General features: G+C 59.0%; 1 pseudogene; it reads left to right on the top strand.

Moving 5' to 3' along the window:
• The first annotated feature begins 16064 nt into the window (after window positions 1–16064).
• Window positions 16065–17063, top strand: LOC136787994 (tubulin alpha-1A chain-like; annotated as a pseudogene).
• The last annotated feature ends 1285 nt before the right edge of the window (window positions 17064–18348 follow it).

Raw genomic sequence — 18348 nt, 5'->3', positions numbered from 1 at the left:
GCGTAGCTTCTCAGCCAGAAGCTGCCGCTCCTGCTCTGCCATCTTCTTTATCTGGCGGGTTTCATCAGCAAAGCGGCGGTGCAGCTCCTGCGAGTGGAGACGCTCGGCCTCCAGCTGGGCCCGCAGCGCCTCCAGCTCCTGCCTGTGCTCCTCCTGCTGCACAGGCCTGCTGGGGGGTCGCGCTGGGCCCCGACGGGATGAGGGGTGACTGTGCGCCACGGGCCCCTGGCCCACACCACCCCGGATCATGGCTTAAGGATTCAGAACGATGAACGTTCACCAAACGCTGCCAGCAATAGCCACCAGCGATCGCACGGCCTGGGCCTCTGAGGGACAGCAGCCTCTGAGCCCTCAGCAGACACCGGCTCCCAGCACCGCGCAGCAGCAGAGGTCGCCTCTGCCACTGGCCCGGCCTGGGCGAGCGCGGCCTTATATAGTGTCCGGGTGATGACGTCATAAAGGAGGGATGACGTCATATGACCTTATATGGTGCGTGCCCGCCCGGACACACCCCGACAGCCTCAGCGCAAGGGGTGCAGAGGAGGGAGGTGAAGGGTTGTTAACGAGTGCAGACGCAGCCCCCGCGCAGGTGCGCAACGAGAATGTGTCTGTGAGGCCTCAGGCACGGGCACAGCTTACGGGTCTGGACCACGTCTGTCCTTTAGTGGGGGAAGCGTGGTAGTGATGACATACAGCATTACACAGCCATTAGCATGGGTTGTTAACGAGGGTTAACAACCCCTAGAAGGGTTGTTAACGAGGTCATATGACGTCATCCCTCCTCTATGACGCCATCACCCGGACACTATATAAGGCCGCGCTCGCCCAGGCCGGGCCAGTGGCAGAGGCGACCTCTGCTGCTGCGCGGTGCTGGGAGCCGGTGTCTGCTGAGGGCTCAGAGGCTGCTGTCCCTCAGAGGCCCAGGCCGTGCGATCGCTGGTGGCTATTGCTGGCAGCGTTTGGTGAACGTTCATCGTTCTCATCCCTTAAGCCATGATCCGGGGTGGTGTGGGCCAGGGGCCCGTGGCGCACAGTCACCCCTCATCCCGTCGGGGCCCAGCGCGACCCCCCAGCAGGCCTGTGCAGCAGGAGGAGCACAGGCAGGAGCTGGAGGCGCTGCGGGCCCAGCTGGAGGCCGAGCGTCTCCACTCGCAGGAGCTGCACCGCCGCTTTGCTGATGAAACCCGCCAGATAAAGAAGATGGCAGAGCAGGAGCGGCAGCTTCTGGCTGAGAAGCTACGCTCCAGATGGGAGCAGCAACGGGCACGGGAGCTGCAGCGGCTGTGGGAGCTGAGCCAGAAGCAGCGGGCAACAGAGATCCGTCAGCTGCTGCGTGAGAAGGAGGCCGAGTGGCGCCAGGCACAGGAGTTGCTCCAAGAGCAGCGGGACGACGCCGTCCGCCAGGCGCGGGACCTGCAGCAGGAGCTGGCCGAGGAGCTGGTGAGGCACGGCTGCAGCAGCAGCAGCGAGGCCCGCAGCAAGCTGCAGGAGGTCCACAGGCAGCTCCACTGGCGGAAGGACAGCAAGCAGACCGCCCGCATCGTAAGCCTCCAAAATGAACTGGAACTGCAGAGAAGGCTCTTCCAGCAGTACATCCTGGAGCAGGCTGAGGGGAGGCCGTCTGCCTCCCACAGCGAAGACAGGGCTGCGGCCTGGCACCGCCTGCAGACTCGCCTGGGCGCAGGGACCACCGGGACCTGCTCTTCGAAGAGCCCCGGTGCATCTGGTGCTGCTGGGGGAGGAGGGCAGCAGACAACCCACTCCAGCTTAAAAGCTCACCTCCAGGGAGAAGGGAAGAGCTGCGGGCGGGCGGTCACAGACGTGGGTGTTCAGGTGGCAGCGCAACAAGAGGCCTGCCCACCTGGCAGTGGAGACAGCCAGCTGCTGCAGGAGAAAGCTCATCTGCAGCATGCCCTGGAGGACCTGCAGAGGCAATGCGGTGTCCTTCAAGAGGAGACCCGCCTTCTGGGGAAGGAAAGCGCTCTGGAACTGGGGGAGGAGGTGGAGAGGCTCCAGCAGAAGACTAGTATGCTAGGCCTCCTTACCAAGCACCTGAAAGAAAACACCAGGCAACTGAAAGAGACCGACCTGAAATCTGGAAAGACTGCTGCAAAGACAGAGCAGGTCGACCAGCAGCAGAGAGGGGAATCGGAAACCGAGGCTGGGAAAAAACTTAGGCCTCACAGGAACCTGGATCAGGAACGCTCAAGACTGCAGCAAAGGTACGAGGAGCTGAAAGTGCGTCTGAGAGAGATGACAAATGAAAATGCCAGGCGCGCAGAAGAAAATTCTCAGCTCCGTGGGCAGAAGGAGCGGATAGACGAGGTTCGATCTGACAACGCTGCTCTGAAGGGGAAACTCGTGCAAGTGACAGAGCAGCGAAATTCTGCCATCGGAGAGGCCAAACGTCTTCAAACACGACTGCAAGATCTGGGTTGTGAACTGAAAGCCATGAGACAACTGGCAGGACGAAGGCAACAACAGGAGAACGACCTCGAGGAAACAAGGCGACTGCTGCAGAAGAAGAAAGAGGAAGTTGAGCATTTGCAGAGGGCTTGGGCAGAGCAAAGAAGGACACATGAGGAAGACACGCAAGCGTCTCAAGCGCAGCTGAGAGAATTAGAGAAACAGAATCAGCACCAAAGTCAACAATGGGAGCTGCTCTCTCAGCAACTTGAGCAAGAAAAAAGAAAAGAATCCAACCGTGTCGGTTCAGGACTACCACAGGTGACATCTTCTCCCACAGCACAGGCCTATGCAGAGCAGTCCCATGACCTTTGCAACCGCGAAGACAGCTCTGATGTTTCTGAGGAGGCAACCAAGGTCCCGGCATCCCACACAAGCACCTCGACATCAGATGCCGCACACAACAGTCCTGGGTGCCGCCTTCTTTCAGACGAGGGCCCTGTGCATGGGAACGAAGAAGCAGGAGCAGAGCATGTGTCCTTCATCCTGCAGTCCTCGGAAGAAGAATCGCTAAAACTTCGAAAATTTTTAGCTCGATACAGCTACGATCCTTTCGAGGGTCCTAATGAGCACCCCGAAGCAGAGCTTCCTCTGACTGCGGGAGAATACGTTTATGTCTATGGAGACATGGATGAAGACGGCTGGTTTGTGGGAGAGCTGACGGATGGCACGAGAGGATTTGTCCCCTCTAATTTGGTAGAAGAAGTTTCAGACGATGACCTGGTGACAACTGTGCCTCCAGAGCTACGTGATCTCCTGCAGGATAGCGATGATGAGCTGAGATCTTGCAGCAGGAGAGGAAGGAAGAAACGGAGGAATCGGAGGAATAAATAAAGATCTTGACCAAGGAATCTGTGTCCCCTGTGTCTCCCCCCCTTCTCCCTCCCCTTCCACAGCTTTTATTGCTGAGCGTGACGTTGCCGTATGGACTATCCCTTTGGTCTTTTTGGGTCAGCTGCCCTGGCAATGCCCCCTCCCCACCTCTTGCCCACAGCCAGCCGACTGGATTTGGGGCTGGGGGGTGGCAGAGGGAGGGCGCTGTGGGAGTCCTGATGCTGTGCCAGCACGGCTCAGCAGTAGACAAAACACATTGGTGCAATATCAAGTCAGTTCTAGCCAGAAGTACAGAGCATAGTGCTGCATGGGCTGCTGTGGGGAAGGTTGAGTCCATCCCAGGCAGACCCAGAACACCATACCCACCGTGGTGGGGATGGTATGACCAGGCAGGGTCTAGAGGGGTGGCTGGATCCCCACTGAAAAAGTCGTCGGGGGGCTGTGGAAAGGCTGCTCAGCCTGTAACTTGTGAAGCTTCTGCTCCCTGCTACGAGCTGCTTGGAAAGGCCCGGCTCTTTCAGAACCCACTTTCCCCTTTGGACCAACGGCCCAGGTGTGCTCGGGGCAGCGGTCTGTGCCAGCTGTGACGCATTTCACACCATTGCTGCTTCTGGAAGCCTGCTGCAGGCCCACCGTGCCTGCTGCCGCCATCGTTCACCCGGCTCTGCCACAAGCACCTTGTTTCTCCTCAGGTGTGGCCTCGAGTGAGCTGTCCCCTCCTGGCTGCCTGCAGGAGAGCTTCAGGGGCCTCAAAGAGAAGGCTCTGCTGGGCTCCGCTGTCACTTTGCCCTTTGGAACAAAAGCGCAAACCTGCGCTACAGCACCGCCGTCGTGCAGCCATCTGGGAGCACAACCAACAGGCTCCCTGAGAATCCCCCGTGCCCCCCAGCGTGCCCCCCATTTTCACTCGCCTGTGCCCCCGCTCCCATATGTCCCCCTTTCCCCTCACTATTTCAACTCCCATGTCCCCACCAGTAGTTTCCCAGTGAGCTACGTCCACGGGGCCTGAGGGAACCGGTGGACTTGCTAAGCCACTGGCCATCATACAGGAGAGGCTGTGGAAGTCTGTTTAAGTAGTTCCCACTGACTGGAGGAGAGGAAACATAGCCCCCATTCTACAAAGGGGAAAATGGAAGACCTGGGAGCTACAAGCCTTCCTCCCTTTGTGGGGGTGCAGAGCCTTCACCACCCTCAGGCGGGAGGCAGAGCTGAGGCAGGGCCGGGCTGGGGGGGGGGGGGGCGCTCTGGAAGGTTCTGTGCTGTGGGGCGTGCTGGGGGGGGGCACTGGGAGGGGCTGTCCTTAAGGTCAGTGGTCATTAAGGTCCCCTCCAACCCAAAGCCTTCTAGGATTCTGTTTCTAAAAACACCTCTTCTGTTCCATCCCAGTAATAATAAACAGCACAAGCAGAAATCAGCTCTGCCAGCCTGGGGTGTCCCCATGCATTCAGGTCGTCCTCATCCCCCCCACACTCACGCTACAGCCTGCCCCATGGGAGGCCAAGGGGAGATGTTTCCACAGCCCTGGGCCCCCCCAGAGCCTCCTCCCCAGTGCAAGCACTGCATAGCCATCACGGGGGGGACAGCGCAGCCCTGCCTGCCGGGGGGCAGCACCCAGGGCCCCCATGGCGGCAGCAGCAGGGCAGGGGCTCCCAGCACCCACAGAGACCCCGCGGCAACGTGCAGCACAAAAGAGTTTATTAGCAGCACGATGGTGCCCACGGGGGCAGCCCCCAGCCCCAGGGGGGTGGACGTGGTCACAGCTGCCCCGGGTGCTTGCAGGGGCCCTGGTGGGGGGATACGGGGACCAGGCCGTGCTGGGCCACACGACCCCAAAGGTTCCTGAGCACCTCCGTCACGCCAGGAAGGCCCTGCAAATCCTGCCACAGCAGCTGCAGCAGCAGGGTCACACGCTGCGGGGGGAAAGCCTGAGTGCACAGCTCTGCGTGGGACACCCCCGGAATGGGAGGACGACACCTGGGTGCCCCCGGCCTCCCTGCCCCACGCAGTGCCCTCCAGTCTGAACCCCGGGGTCCCCTCCACCTCCCCAGGGAATGTCCCCCTGCCCCGCCGCTCTGACCCCAGGTCTCCCTCCCCTCACCCAGGCTCTGTCCATCTCCCCCCCCAAGGCCTCCCCACCTGAGCCTTGGGCAGAGCCAGCACCGCGTTCGCCATCACTTCGGCATCCTGCCAGCCCTTGTCCCCCCCGAAGAGCTGCACCACGGCCCTGTCCTGGGAGGAAGGTCCCCCCCGTTAGGCTCCATCCTCCACACCTCCCCCCACCTCCACAGGGACCCCCCCGGGACCTCCCCACCTGAGCCGTGCTGGAGCTCGGCGAGGTGCTGGGCAGAGCCGGTGTCTGCCCCTCGGGCTCCTGCTGGCCCTCGTCCTCCCTGAAGAGCTGCACCACGATGTTCTCCTGCGGGAGGGATGCCAAAATCAAGGCAGGTGGGGGGGGCGCTGCTGCCACAAGTCCCAGCCTCTGAGGGGGGGGGACCCCGAAGGGCTCAGTGCTCCCTGGCACTCACCCAGGGTGGGGCCTCCTCCTTGCTCTCAGCAGCATCGGTGCTGGGGCCAGGCTGGGGGGACAGGGCCAGTCTCCACTTCAGGGGGCGCTGCGGGGTGACGCTGCCGTCAGCGTGGGGGGGAGGGGGGTGGGCTTGGACCCCCACCCCCCCGGCTTGTCACCCACCTGGTGGGTGCCCAACACGTGGCTGCGGGGGGTGAGGCGCGGCGTGCGGAAGAAGCGCTCTTTGGATGCCTCAAAGCGCTGCAGGGCGAGATGGCGGGCAGAGGGATTTTGGGGTGGGGGGGCTCAGCACTGGCACCTGCCACTTCACCCCCCCCCCATACAAACCATGGCCTTGGTGATGGGCACACGGCGAGCCAAGCCGACGTTGGAGGGTCCAGATGCTCTGGGGGGGTCAGTGCCTGCAGGCGGGGGGGGTCCTGAGCACCAGTACAGCCCCCCCCCAGTGCAGGGCGGCAGCGTGGGGGGCACAGGGGGCGTACCTGGGGTGCTGCTTTCATTCGAGGGGCGGTCTGGGAGCATGGACGCGCTCTCCTGGGTAAGGAGGGAACCTGGCGGTTCAGCTTGGGCTCCCCCCGCGGTTTGTGGGAGCCCCTGTGCCCCCCGGGCAGCTCCTGCGGTGCCCCTGGCCGAGGAGGGGACGCGGGCGGGCACTCGGCGGGCCAGGCAGGGTCTGCCCCCCGTGGCTCCCCCCGTCTCGCTCAGCTGCTCACTGGGCAGGACAGGGGCCAGCGCAGCCGGGAGGGTCTCTGTGGGGAGGGAGAGGCACAGTTATGGGGTGGGGGGGGCAGCACCCAAACACCTGGGTGCTGCAGGGGGTGGGGGGCACCCACCTGCTTTCACCACTGCGGAGGGATCCTGGTCCGTGTGTTTTTTCAGGCTGCAGGGGCGGGGGGGGCCTTAGGGGTGGGGTTAGGACCCCCCCCAAAAAAAAACAGCGGGGGAGGGGCTGGCCGGGGTGCGCTCGTCCTGTGTGTGGCTGGTTCGTGGCAGGAACCGAGCATCCCCGGGACAGCCCCAAAGCCGGTCCCGGGAGGGGCGTCCCAGCACCGGCCGCTCCCCTTCCCCTCCCGTCCCCTCCCCGGGCCGAGAGCCGCCGGCGGGGCTCCCCCGCTCCCTCCCCTCACCTGCGGGACCGGGCCCCGGCCGCCTCCTTCGGGGCTTCGCCGCGGGGCTCGAGAACCGGGGCGGCGGCAGGGAGGGCGAGGGGGCGCGGGGGGCCCCCGGGAGCCCGAACAGAGAAACCGGAGGCGCGGTCGAGGTGGCGCTGGAGCGGCCGCGAGGCCTGCGGGGAGCGGGGCGCTGAGCGGCGGCAGCAGCGGGCGGCGGCACCGGGGGCGCGCATCTGCGTGCGGAGGGAGCCGAGCCGCAGCGGGACGCGCCCGGCCAGCGAGGCCCTGACGGCGCCGCCGGGCCGAGCCTCGGGCCGCGCTCCCGGGCCCGGGCCCGGTCCGCTGAGGATCGCGGCCAGCGCCGCCGGGTCCGCCCGGAACGGGGGCGTCCCGCGGGGCTCCGTGGCCCGGCTCTCCCCGCCGCCGGGGGGGCCGCGAGACGCCATGGGGGCTCCGCACCCTGCGCCCGGCCCCGCCGGGACCCTTCTACGGGCCCCGCGCCGCGCGCCGCCGGTTTCCAAACCAACGGCGGCGGGGATTGGTCCCCGCGCGATGCGGGGCCGGCCAATAGGAGGCTTCCCGACGCCGGCGGCGCTGTCGGGATTGGTCCGCGCCGCTCAAGCACCGCCCCCTATCAGCCGCCCGCCAAGGAGCGGCCGACCACAGAGAGGAGGCGGCGGGCAGAGCGCCCCCCTGCGGACTGTGGGATAGCGGCGGACGCGGGACGGGCCCCGCTCCCGCTCCCGCTCCCGGCCCCGGCCCCCGGTGCCGCCCCCGACAGCGCCGCCCCCGGGCTCCAGCCTTTGTGGATTACGTGTCTTCAAGGATGCTAACAGAGGGGCCCTTCCCAGCCCTCCATTAGCACCCAGGGGTGGGTCACTGCCCCCCATACCTGGATTTACCCCAGTAAATGCCCTGGTTCAAAGCGCGTCCGTGCTGGCATCTCCTTCGGGCTGCGGGACACGAGCAGGGCCCAGCTGGGCTGTTTGAAATGCATCTTTTACTGTGCCTACAAGCCCTCCAAGCACCCCCGGTGTAGCTCCAGCACCGCCTGTTCCATTCAGTCCAGGGCCTTTGCTGGAGAGCTGCAACTGCAGGGGAAACATCTCCCCTTGGCCTCCCATGGGGCAGGCTGTAGCGTGAGTGTGGGGGGGATGAGGACGACCTGAATGCATGGGGACACCCCAGGCTGGCAGAGCTGATTTCTGCTTGTGCTGTTTATTATTACTGGGATGGAACAGAAGAGGTGTTTTTAGAAACAGAATCCTAGAATGCTTTGGGTTGGAGGGGACCTTAATGACCACTGACCTTAAGGACACCCCCCCGCAGTGCCGGCTGTAGTGTGCCCCCCCAGGGCAGGCTGTAGTGTGTGAGTGTGGAGAAGAGATCGACACCTGCCTCTGCATTTGTCCTCCTCGGGAAGTTGTAGAAAGCAACGAGGTGAACATGTCTCAAAAAAACAACAAAAAAAACCCAAACCTGTCTCAAAAGACCGACCTTGCGGTTCGGACAAGAGCCATGGAGCAGCTGAGTCTGTACAAAGGCAGGGGGTCGGCTAGTGGTGATGAAGAAGAGCCACCAACCTTCATCCCCACGACCCCCCGACGACCACCACCAGAAGGCACTGCGCGCGGGGATAGGTTATGCATATGTATAGGCATATTGGGAAACTTCATGCCTATGTAACTCTTTACTGTCTATAACGCAAGCAAGTTGCCGCGTTGGGGTGCGCATGCCTTTGGGAGCTGTCCCGCATGTGCCTGGTGCTGAAATAAACCACATACCTACTTTATAATTCATTTGCTTTGAGTTATCATAGAATCATAGAATATCCTGAGTTGGAAGGGACCCTTAAGGATCATCAAGTCCAACTCTTGATACCGCACAGGTCTACCCAAAAGTTCAGACCATGTGACTAAGTGCACAGTCCAATCTCTTCTTAAATTCAGACAGGCTCGGTGCAGTGACCACTTCCCTGGGGAGCCTGTTCCAGTGTGCAACCACCCTCTCTGTGAGGAACCCCCTCCTGATGTCGAGCCTAAATTTCCCCTGCCTCAGCTTAACCCCGTTCCCGCGGGTCCTGTCACTGCTGTTAATGGAGAAAAGGTCTCCTGCCTCTCGACACCCCCTTACGAGGAAGTTGTAGACTGTGATGAGGTCTCCCCTCAGCCTCGTCTTCTCCAGGCTGAACAGGCCCAGTGACCTCAGCCGTTCCTCGTACGTCTTCCCCTCCAGGCCTTTCACCATCTTCGTAGCCCTCCTCTGTACACTCTCCAACAGTTTCATGTCCTTTTTATACTGTGGTGCCCAGAACTGCACACAGTACTCGAGGTGAGGCCGCACCAGCGCAGAGTAGAGCGGGACAATCACCTCCCTTGACCTACTAGCGATGCCGTGCTTGATGCACCCCAGGACACGGTGGGCCCTCCTGGCCGCCAGGGCACACTGCTGGCTCATATTCAACTTGCTGTCAACCACGACCCCCAGATCCCTCTCTTCTAGGCTGCTCTCTAGCGTCTCATCGCCCAGTCTGTATGTGCAGCCAGGGTTTCCCCGTCCCAGGTGCAGGACCCGGCACTTGCTCTTATTGAACTTCATGCGGCTGGTGATTGCCCAGCTCTCCAACCTATCCAGATCCCTCTGCAAGGCCTTTCCACCCTCATTCGAGTCCACAACTCCTCCAAGTTTGGTGTCATCAGCAAACTTGCTCAAAATACCTTCTATTCCTACATCCAGATCGTTTATAAAAATATTGAAAAGTACCGGCCCTAAAATGGAGCCTTGAGGGACCCCACTGGTGACCGCCCGCCAGCCTGACGCAGCCCCATTTACCATAACCCTTTGGGCCCTGCCCGTTAGCCAATTGCTCACCCATCGTATGATGTTTTTATTTAGCTGTATGGTGGACATTTTGTCCAGTAGGATCCTATGGGAAACCGTGTCAAAAGCCTTGCTGAAGTCCAAAAAAATCACATCAGCTGGTTTCCCTTGGTCCATCATACGGGTGATCTTATCATAAAAGGAAATCAGGTTAGTTAGGCAGGACCTGCCCTTCACAAACCCATGCTGGCTGGGACCAATGACTGCTTTGTCCCCCAGGTGAGCCTCAATAAGTTCGAGAACCATCTTCTCCATGATTTTACCAGGCACTGACGTGAGACTGACAGGCCTGTAATTGCTAGGGTCTTCTTTCTGACCCTTCTTGTAAATCGGCACAACATTTGCCAGCTTCCAGTCTACCGGGACCTCTCCAAATTCCCAGGATCGTTGAAAAATAATTGAGAGAGGTTCCGCGATGACGTCCGCCAGCTCTTTCAGCACCCGGGGATGAATCCCATCCGGACCCATGGACTTGTAGGGATCCAGGTGGAGTAGCAAATCCCGCACACGTTCAGGGTCGGTTGGGAGTTTGTCATCCCCACCATCCCGGTCCTCTAGCTCAGGGCACCCTGGGTCCCGAAGCCCATCATCGGCATTGAAGACAGAGGCAAAGAAGGCGTTAAGCATCTCTGCTTTGCCTATGTCATTGTCTGTGAGGAGACCTTCCCTATCAAGGAGCGGCCCTATGTATTCTTTAGTTCTCCTTTTTCCATTCACATATCTGAAAAAGCCCTTTTTATTTTCTCTCACAGACACAGCCAGCTTCAACTCTAGGTGTGCTTTGGCCACACGAATTTTCTGCCTACAAACACGAACAGCATCCCTGTATTCTTTCCATGACACCTGGCCCTCCTTCCAGTAGCGAAACACTCTCTGTTTCCGCCTAATCTCCATTAGAATGTTCCTGGTCAGCCACGCCGGCCTCCTGCCCCGCCTGCCTGACTTGCGATATTTAGGAATTGCTTGATCTTGTGCTTCTAGGAGGCATCGTTTAAAGAATGACCAGCACTGGTGGACATCGAGGCCTTCAAGAGCAGTTTCCCAGGGGACCTTGCTGACTAGTTCCCTGAGCAGCCTGAAGTCTGCTTTCCCCATATCTAGGGAAGAGGTTTTGGTGGCACTTTTCCTTCTGTCACCGTAAATTTTGAACTCAACCACTTCATGGTCGCTTTGACCAAGGCGGCCACCAATCACCACATCTCCCACCAGACCCTCTCTGTTTTCTAGCAACAGGTCTAGGAGGGCACCTTTCCTAGTTGGCTCCGTTAGCATCTGCACCAAGAAGTTATCATCTAGGTGCTTCATGAACCTCCTGGACTTGCTCGTGTCAGCCGTGTGGCACTCCCAGTTAACGTCTGGCAAGTTGAAGTCCCCCATAAGGACAAGGGGAGTTAATCTCGAGGCCTCTCTTAGTTCTGTAAAGAATAATTTATCGGCGCTATCGTCCTGGCCAGGCGGTCTGTAATAGACTCCCACAACGACATCCCCTTTATTCGTTCGTCCCTTGATCCTTACCCAGAGGCTCTCAACTTTGCCATCGCCGACCTGAAGTTCCACACAGTCCAGCCCCTGCTTCACATATATCGCCACCCCACCACCTCGCCTACCCTGCCTGTCCCTCCTGAAGAGCCTGTAACCATCTATCGCAACACCCCAGTCACAGGACTCATCCCACCAGGTTTCGCTTATGCCGATGATATCGTAGTTGCAGTATCGAGTTGTGGAGTTCTTCCACGAATCAGTGTCATAAGCAGCAATTTTCTATCCAGAGAGGCCTCTGTCTGCTCTCACCTGCTCCAGATCATGCTTACTGCCTGCAGCACTTGCTTGGCACCAACACAGGCAGAGAGCTAGGAGCAGGGCTGAGCGTGAGGGAGAGGCCAAGCCCTGCAGCTGCTGCTTGCAGCTCATCTCTTACTCTCAGGAGCACCGGGAACGGATGGGAACACCTCACTAAGGTGGCCTTGTCCCACGCCAGCGCACACAGCCTGGTCAGAGACGTGAGAGATGCAGAAGGGGTTCTGAGAGCAAGCCCATTCCCCAGTATCCCAAGCACGGGGAGAGGAGAGCCGCATGAAGGGAGAGCCAGTGTTGGGCTGGGGCATGAGCCCCCTGTCAGGCTCTTTCTCACCTGCATCTTGTCATAAGTCTTGGCAAAGACTTATGCAAGTCTTTGTCCGAGTCTTTTCAAAATGAGGGGGGTGTAGCTGCTTCTCCCTCAGGCGGTGGTGGCTTCTCCCATTCTCTTGCTTGTCAGAGGCATTCTGGGGTGATGTGGAGCTCCACAAGTGGAAGCGGCTCGGGCACCTGCTTCACAGAGTGCCTGTGGGATGGATGAGCTGTAACTGATGAGAACAGCCCCAAAGGCCTCCAGCCGTGGCCTGCTCCCCTGTACTGCGTCTGGCTGGGATAGAGTTAATATTCTTAATAGCAGCTTGTAAGGTGCTGTGTTTTAGAGCTGTGGCCAAAACGATGCTGGTAGTGCGCTGAAGTTGTTCGCTTTTGCTGACCAGTGTTTGCACAGCATCGAGGCCTTCTCTAGTTCTTTTACACCTATTTTTACACCTATTTACACTATATTTGTCTATTACACCCGCCCCTCGAGTGAATGGCCGTGGGGTGAGCCAGAGGTTGGGAGGAGACATAACCAGGCAGAGCAACCGTACTAACCAACAAGACGTTCCACGCCATGTAATGTCATGCTCAGCAATAAAAGGGTAAAAGAGGGGGTTTAGAGAGTTATGCAACACATCCTTTCCAGGATTGGTCCCATCACTGGGGATCGGTCATTTTAGAATAGAATGGAATAGAATAGCTCGAGTCGGAAGGGATCGTCAAAGATCATCCAGTCCAACAGCTGAACCACTCCAGAGTTAACTAAAAGTTAAAGCTTATTATTGAGGGCATCATCCAAATGCCTCTCGAACACTGACAGGCATGGGGAGTTACCACCTCACCAGGAAGCCTGTGCCAGTGTTTGACCACCCTCATGGTAAGGCAGTTTTTCCTCAGGTACAGTCTGAACCTCTCCTTGCGCAGCTTTGTGCCATTCCCGTGCATCCTTTCATCGGTTACCAGGGAGAAGAGATCGACACCTGCCTCTGCATTTCTCCTCCTCGGGAAGTTGTAGAAAGCAATGAGGTGGCCTCTTTGCCTTCTCTTCTCCAGCCTAGACAACCCAGGTGACCTCAGCCTGTCCTCACAGGACGTGGCTTCCAGCCCTTTTGCCAGCTTTGTTGCCCTGCTCCGGACACTTTCAAGGACGTCCACATCCCTTTTGTGTTGTGGAGCCCAGAAGTGCACACAATACTCAAGGTGAGGCTGCACACGTACTAAATACAGCAAGAAAATTAATTATTAATTAATTAATTAAGATAATTAAATGCAGCAAGACAATTAACGGCTGGCTTTACTGGGTTGAATGCACTCCAGAATGCATTTTGCCCTCGAGGCTGCCAGGACTTGGCTGCTGGCTCACGCTGAGCCTGCTGTGGAGCTGCACCTCCAGAGCCCTTTCTGCTGAGCTGCTCTCTCCAGCCACTCGTCTCCCAGCCTGTGCTTGCATCCAGCATTACGCTGTCCCAGGTGCAGCACCTGGCATCTTCCGTTGTTGAACTTCATGCCGTTACTAATCTCCCAGTGTGCCAATCTGTCTAGATCCTTCTGCAAAGCCTCTCAGCCCTCCACGGAGCCAACGGTGCCTCCCAGTTTAGTGTCATTGGCAAACTTGCTGAGGACCCATTCCTCTCCTGCACCTAGATCTTTGATAAACATGTTGAAGGTAATTGGCCCCAGAACTGAGCCCTGGGGAAGACCGCTAGAGACTGGCCACCAGCCAGATGTAGACGCACTCACTAAGAAACTTGAGGTTGCACGCCAAGAAACGTTTCCCGCATCGGGACAAGAGGTTCCCAGCAGGCCCAACAGACCTCTCATTCGTACAGCAGGCCAGCATGTATGAGTTGTGCGCTCAGTAGTGCCCAGATAATGATGGGGTGTGCCAGGCCCCTGTGTGCACTGCACCCTGTAAGGCTGGGCTGACTTGTGGTCACACTGAGGTCTGTTTGATGCCCTCTGCTAGCCCCACACACTGGTAAGCTGCCAAGCAGCCATTCAGCAGGCATATTTGGCTTTGCTCCATCACTGTTTTCAGCAATAAATCTATTGCTGCTTCTCTCTTAGGAGTGAAGTGCATCATTCCTTTTGCGACACATGGACGAGCACAGATTTCTGAGCTGGGATTCTTGTTGTTTTGTATCGCTCAGAATGGGGTGCATCAAATACCCAGCAGGCCACCAACTGCCCAGCAGCATCATGCAGTCAGCACCAGCCGTGCAGAATGTCTGCGCAGGCCCTTCCCCACTAATAAAAGACCACAGTTTATTGGTAGGGTTATTGATAAAGGGCCACAGTTTATTGGCAGGGTTAGAAGAGAAAGGGTCTTCCCTTTTCTTCAAGGTTCCCTTTTCTTTTCACAGTTCATCTGGTGGATGGCTTCCAAGGGCAGATGCCAGCCCTGGAGGAAGGATCCAGTGGAGGATGTCCCTCTTCAGCAGGACCAGGATGAGGAAGGCGAGCTGCAGGCCGGCAAAGGACAGCACTAATCTCCTGCAGAACAGAAGAAGGTTCAGACAGAGCCAGGGATAAATTCATCCTCTTTAAACCCTGCCATGGGACCCCGTGCCATGCTGGGAGCAACATGTGCCGCTCAGGATTGGGGTGAGGAACCTGCCTATCCCCCTTGGCTCTGCTGTACTTTGAGGGCCACCCCCCACCTGCTTCCCCAACCCAGGAAACAAAGAAATGCTGAGGCAGTTTATCCTGGAGAGGTCAAAAGCTGCCTAATGCCTTGGGAGCCACGACCTGCGAGAGCAACTCACCGCAGCCAAGTACTGATTCTGTGCCTCCTTGACGCCAACTCTTCATCCTACAGGACAAGGCAAAGCAGGGCCACGTGTTAGGGCACGTGAGCCAGGGAAGGCGTTGGGGGCGCTCAGACCCCCTCCCTCGTTCCCACTGAGGTGAATGGCCCCATGTCCTCTGGGGCCAAGTCCAGACCCTCCCCCCGCAGGCCCACAGCAGGGGTATAGCTCCTACCAGCTGCGCAGCCACCATCTCCTGCATCCAGGTCTTGGGCGCCTCGGCCGCCTGCATCCTCTTCCCCCTGCTACAGACACCACAGAGTTTCTGGGCTGTGAGAAGAGACCTCGGCCAGGACCTCCCCCTTGACTGAGGTGGCCAGGAGGAGCTCAGGGTGCTGCCCAGCCTCTGCTGGAGCAGGGATGAGGCATCTCATTGTCCCAGCACCGCACAAACCCACACTCACCCCCTGCACCCTCTGCCTTCTCCGTGCCCCAGGCCTTGGGGGCGCGGGGGGCTCTGACAAGAGGCTGGGAGCTGCTCACAGTCGTGCAGCATTGCTAAAAGGAGTCAAGAGTTGCTCAGAGAAGCTTGGAGCTGCTTAGGAGAAGGCAAAGGGCTCTCCAGAGCAGCCATGAGGAGCTGAAAGGAGCCCCCAAACTGTCTGTGACACGGGTGCCTGGAAGCTGTACAGCTCCTCCCCGCCGTCTACCCCTGGTCGGGGTCAGGGCCCTGTCCCCACTCACCTGGCAGTTTGCGTTTTGAAAACCTCCCTTCTCTCCTGGAGGTTCTTAATCTCCTCCCTCAGAGCCTGGAGAAGCAAAGGATCAGGTTCTGAGACTACCCACACATGCTTGGATGGGGCTTCCCCCCCCCCCCAAACATGTTGATCTCCCCTCCCTCCTGCCCTCAGGACCTTGTTGATACTGGCTCTTTCAGCAACAGCCTCTTCCAGCTCTGCACGTCTCCGTTTGCACTGCAAAGCAACCGGGACAGATTGCACGGAGTCAGGGTGGGAAAGGGCATCCCCAGTCTATCCCCAGGGCTCTGCAAGGCCAGGCCAGAACCAGGGCAGCAAGCACTAAGGCATTCTGGGGATCGCACCACTCCCCAGCAGCTCTGCCCTGCCCCTGTTGGACTTCTGCCTCTGGGTTACAGACCTTTAGGAACTCCTCCAGCGCCGCTTCCACACCAGCCCTTGCCTGAGCGACCTGCGCCAAGACCTCCGCCATGTTCTCCAGGGACTCCTGTGCATGCTCCAGGGACCCCTTCGCACCCTCTGCCTCCATGGCTTCACCTGCACCTGCACCTGGGGGAGCAGCCCTCTTTGTACCCTTCGAGGCGGCCGTGTCACAATGACAACCATGGTGACACCATGGTGACATGGCCACGGCTGCCCACTGGGACATGGCTGCCACTGCTCTGGGGCTGGTGCCAGAAGTGAGCTGTGGAGGGACGCTTCCCAGCCCTCCATTAGCACCCAGGGCTGGGTCACTGCACCCATACCCCTACATCCACTTCCCCCTGGCCACCTATGCCTCTCGGTCGACTACGGCAAGAAGTCCAAGCTGGAGTTCTCCATCTACCCGGCCCCGCAGGTCTCCACGGCCGTGGTGGAGCCCTACAACTCCATCCTCACCACCCACACCACGCTGGAGCACTCTGACTGCGCCTTCATGGTGGACAACGAGGCCATCTACGACATCTGCCGCAGGAACCTGGACATCGAGAGGCCCACCTACACCAACCTCAACAGGTTGATAGGCCAGATCGTGTCCTCCATCACGGCCTCCCTGCGCTTCGACGGGGCCCTGAATGTTGACCTGACCGAGTTCCAGACCAACCTGGTGCCGTACCCGCGCATCCACTTCCCCCTGGCCACCTATGCCCCCGTCATCTCGGCCGAGAAGGCTTACCACGAGCAGCTCTCGGTGGCCGAGATCACCAACGCCTGCTTCGAGCCGGCCAACCAGATGGTGAAGTGCGACCCGCGGCACGGCAAGTACATGGCGTGCTGCCTGCTGTACCGCGGGGACGTGGTGCCCTAGCACATCAACGCCGCCATCGCCACCATCAAGACCAAGCGCAGCATCCAGTTTGCGGACTGGTGCCCGAGTGGTTTCAAGGTGGGCATCAACTGCCTGCCTCCCACGGTGGTGCCCGGGGGGGACCTGGCCAAGGTGCAGCGCGCCGTCTGCATGCTGAGCAACACCACGGCCATCGCCGAGGCCTGGGCCCGCCTGGACCACAAGTTCGACCTGATGTACGCCAAGCGTGCCTTTGTGCACTGGTACGTGGGCGAGGGCATGGAGGAGGGGGAGTTCTCGGAGGCGCGGGAGGACGTGGCCGCTGAGAGAGGGAGTTCAGAGAATCTTAGCAAATAGAGATAGAGCGCTGACAGTATTAAACTAGTGGATGCTGCTGAATGTCTTTGCTAACCATTTTGCATCGTGCAAATTAACTGAAGCAAGAAGCCTTGGGCCCCTTACCACGTTTAGTTCCTCATAAGAACGTGAAGTAATCTTAAGAAAGTGGCAGAAATTGGTCCTGCAGTTTGGACAAGAGCCAAGCAGCAACTGAGTCTGCGCAAAGACAAGAGGTCAGCTAGCGGTGGTGAGGAAGAGTCACCAACCTTCATCCCCACAACCCCTGGCGACCACTACCAGGAGACACTGCGCAAGCACAGATGGTAGGAGCTTGTGGAAATGACTTCTTGGATCTAATTTTAATATAAAGCGGGGACAGGTTATGCATATGGAGAGGCTTATTGTGAAACTTCAGGCACATGTAACGCTTTGTTGCATATAACCACGGCAAGTTGCCGCGTCGTGAGAGCACGACTCACGGCTTTGGTGAGACAACCCCCCGTGCTGCCCAGTTCCGAATAAACGTCCAGAGAAGGGCAACGAAGCTGGTGAGGGGTCTGGAGAACAAGTCTTACGAGGAGCGGCTGAGGGAGCTGGCATTGTTCAGCCTGGAAAAGAGGAGGCTCAGGGGCGACCGTATCGTGCTCTATAAGTACCTTAAAGGAGGCTGTAGCGAGGCGGGGGTTGGTCTATTCTCCCACGTGCCTGGGGACGGGACAAGGGGGAACGGACTAAAGTTGCGCCAGGGCAGGTTTCGGTTGGGTATTAAGAAGAACTTATTTACCGAAAGGGTTGTTGGGCATCGGAATGGGCTGCCCAGGGAGGTGGTTGAGTCGCCGTCCCTGGAGGCCTTTAAAAGACGTTTAGATGTAGAGCTCGGTGACGTGGTTTAGTGGAGGACTTGTTAGTGTCCGGGTGATGGCGTCATAGAGGAGGGATGACGTCATATGACCTCGTTAACAACCCTTCTAGGGGTTGTTAACCCTCGTTAACAACCCATGCTAATGGCTGTGTAATGCTGTATGTCATCACTACCACGCTTCCCCCACTAAAGGACAGACGTGGCCCAGACCCGTAAGCTGTGCCCGTGCCTGAGGCCTCACAGACACATTCTCGTTGCGCACCTGCGCGGGGGCTCCGTCTGCACTCGTTAACAACCCTTCACCTCCCTCCTCTGCACCCCTTGCGCTGAGGCTGTCGGGGTGTGTCCGGGCGGGCACGCACCATATAAGGTCATATGACGTCATCCCTCCTCTATGACGCCATCACCCGGACACTATATAAGGCCGCGCTCGCCCAGGCC

The sequence above is a fragment of the Anser cygnoides genome, chromosome 32, assembly GCF_040182565.1.
Source record: "Anser cygnoides isolate HZ-2024a breed goose chromosome 32, Taihu_goose_T2T_genome, whole genome shotgun sequence".
Taxonomy (NCBI): domain Eukaryota; kingdom Metazoa; phylum Chordata; class Aves; order Anseriformes; family Anatidae; genus Anser; species Anser cygnoides.
The sequence above is the reverse complement of the archived record's forward strand: the minus strand, read 5'-3'. Positions and strand labels throughout refer to the sequence as shown.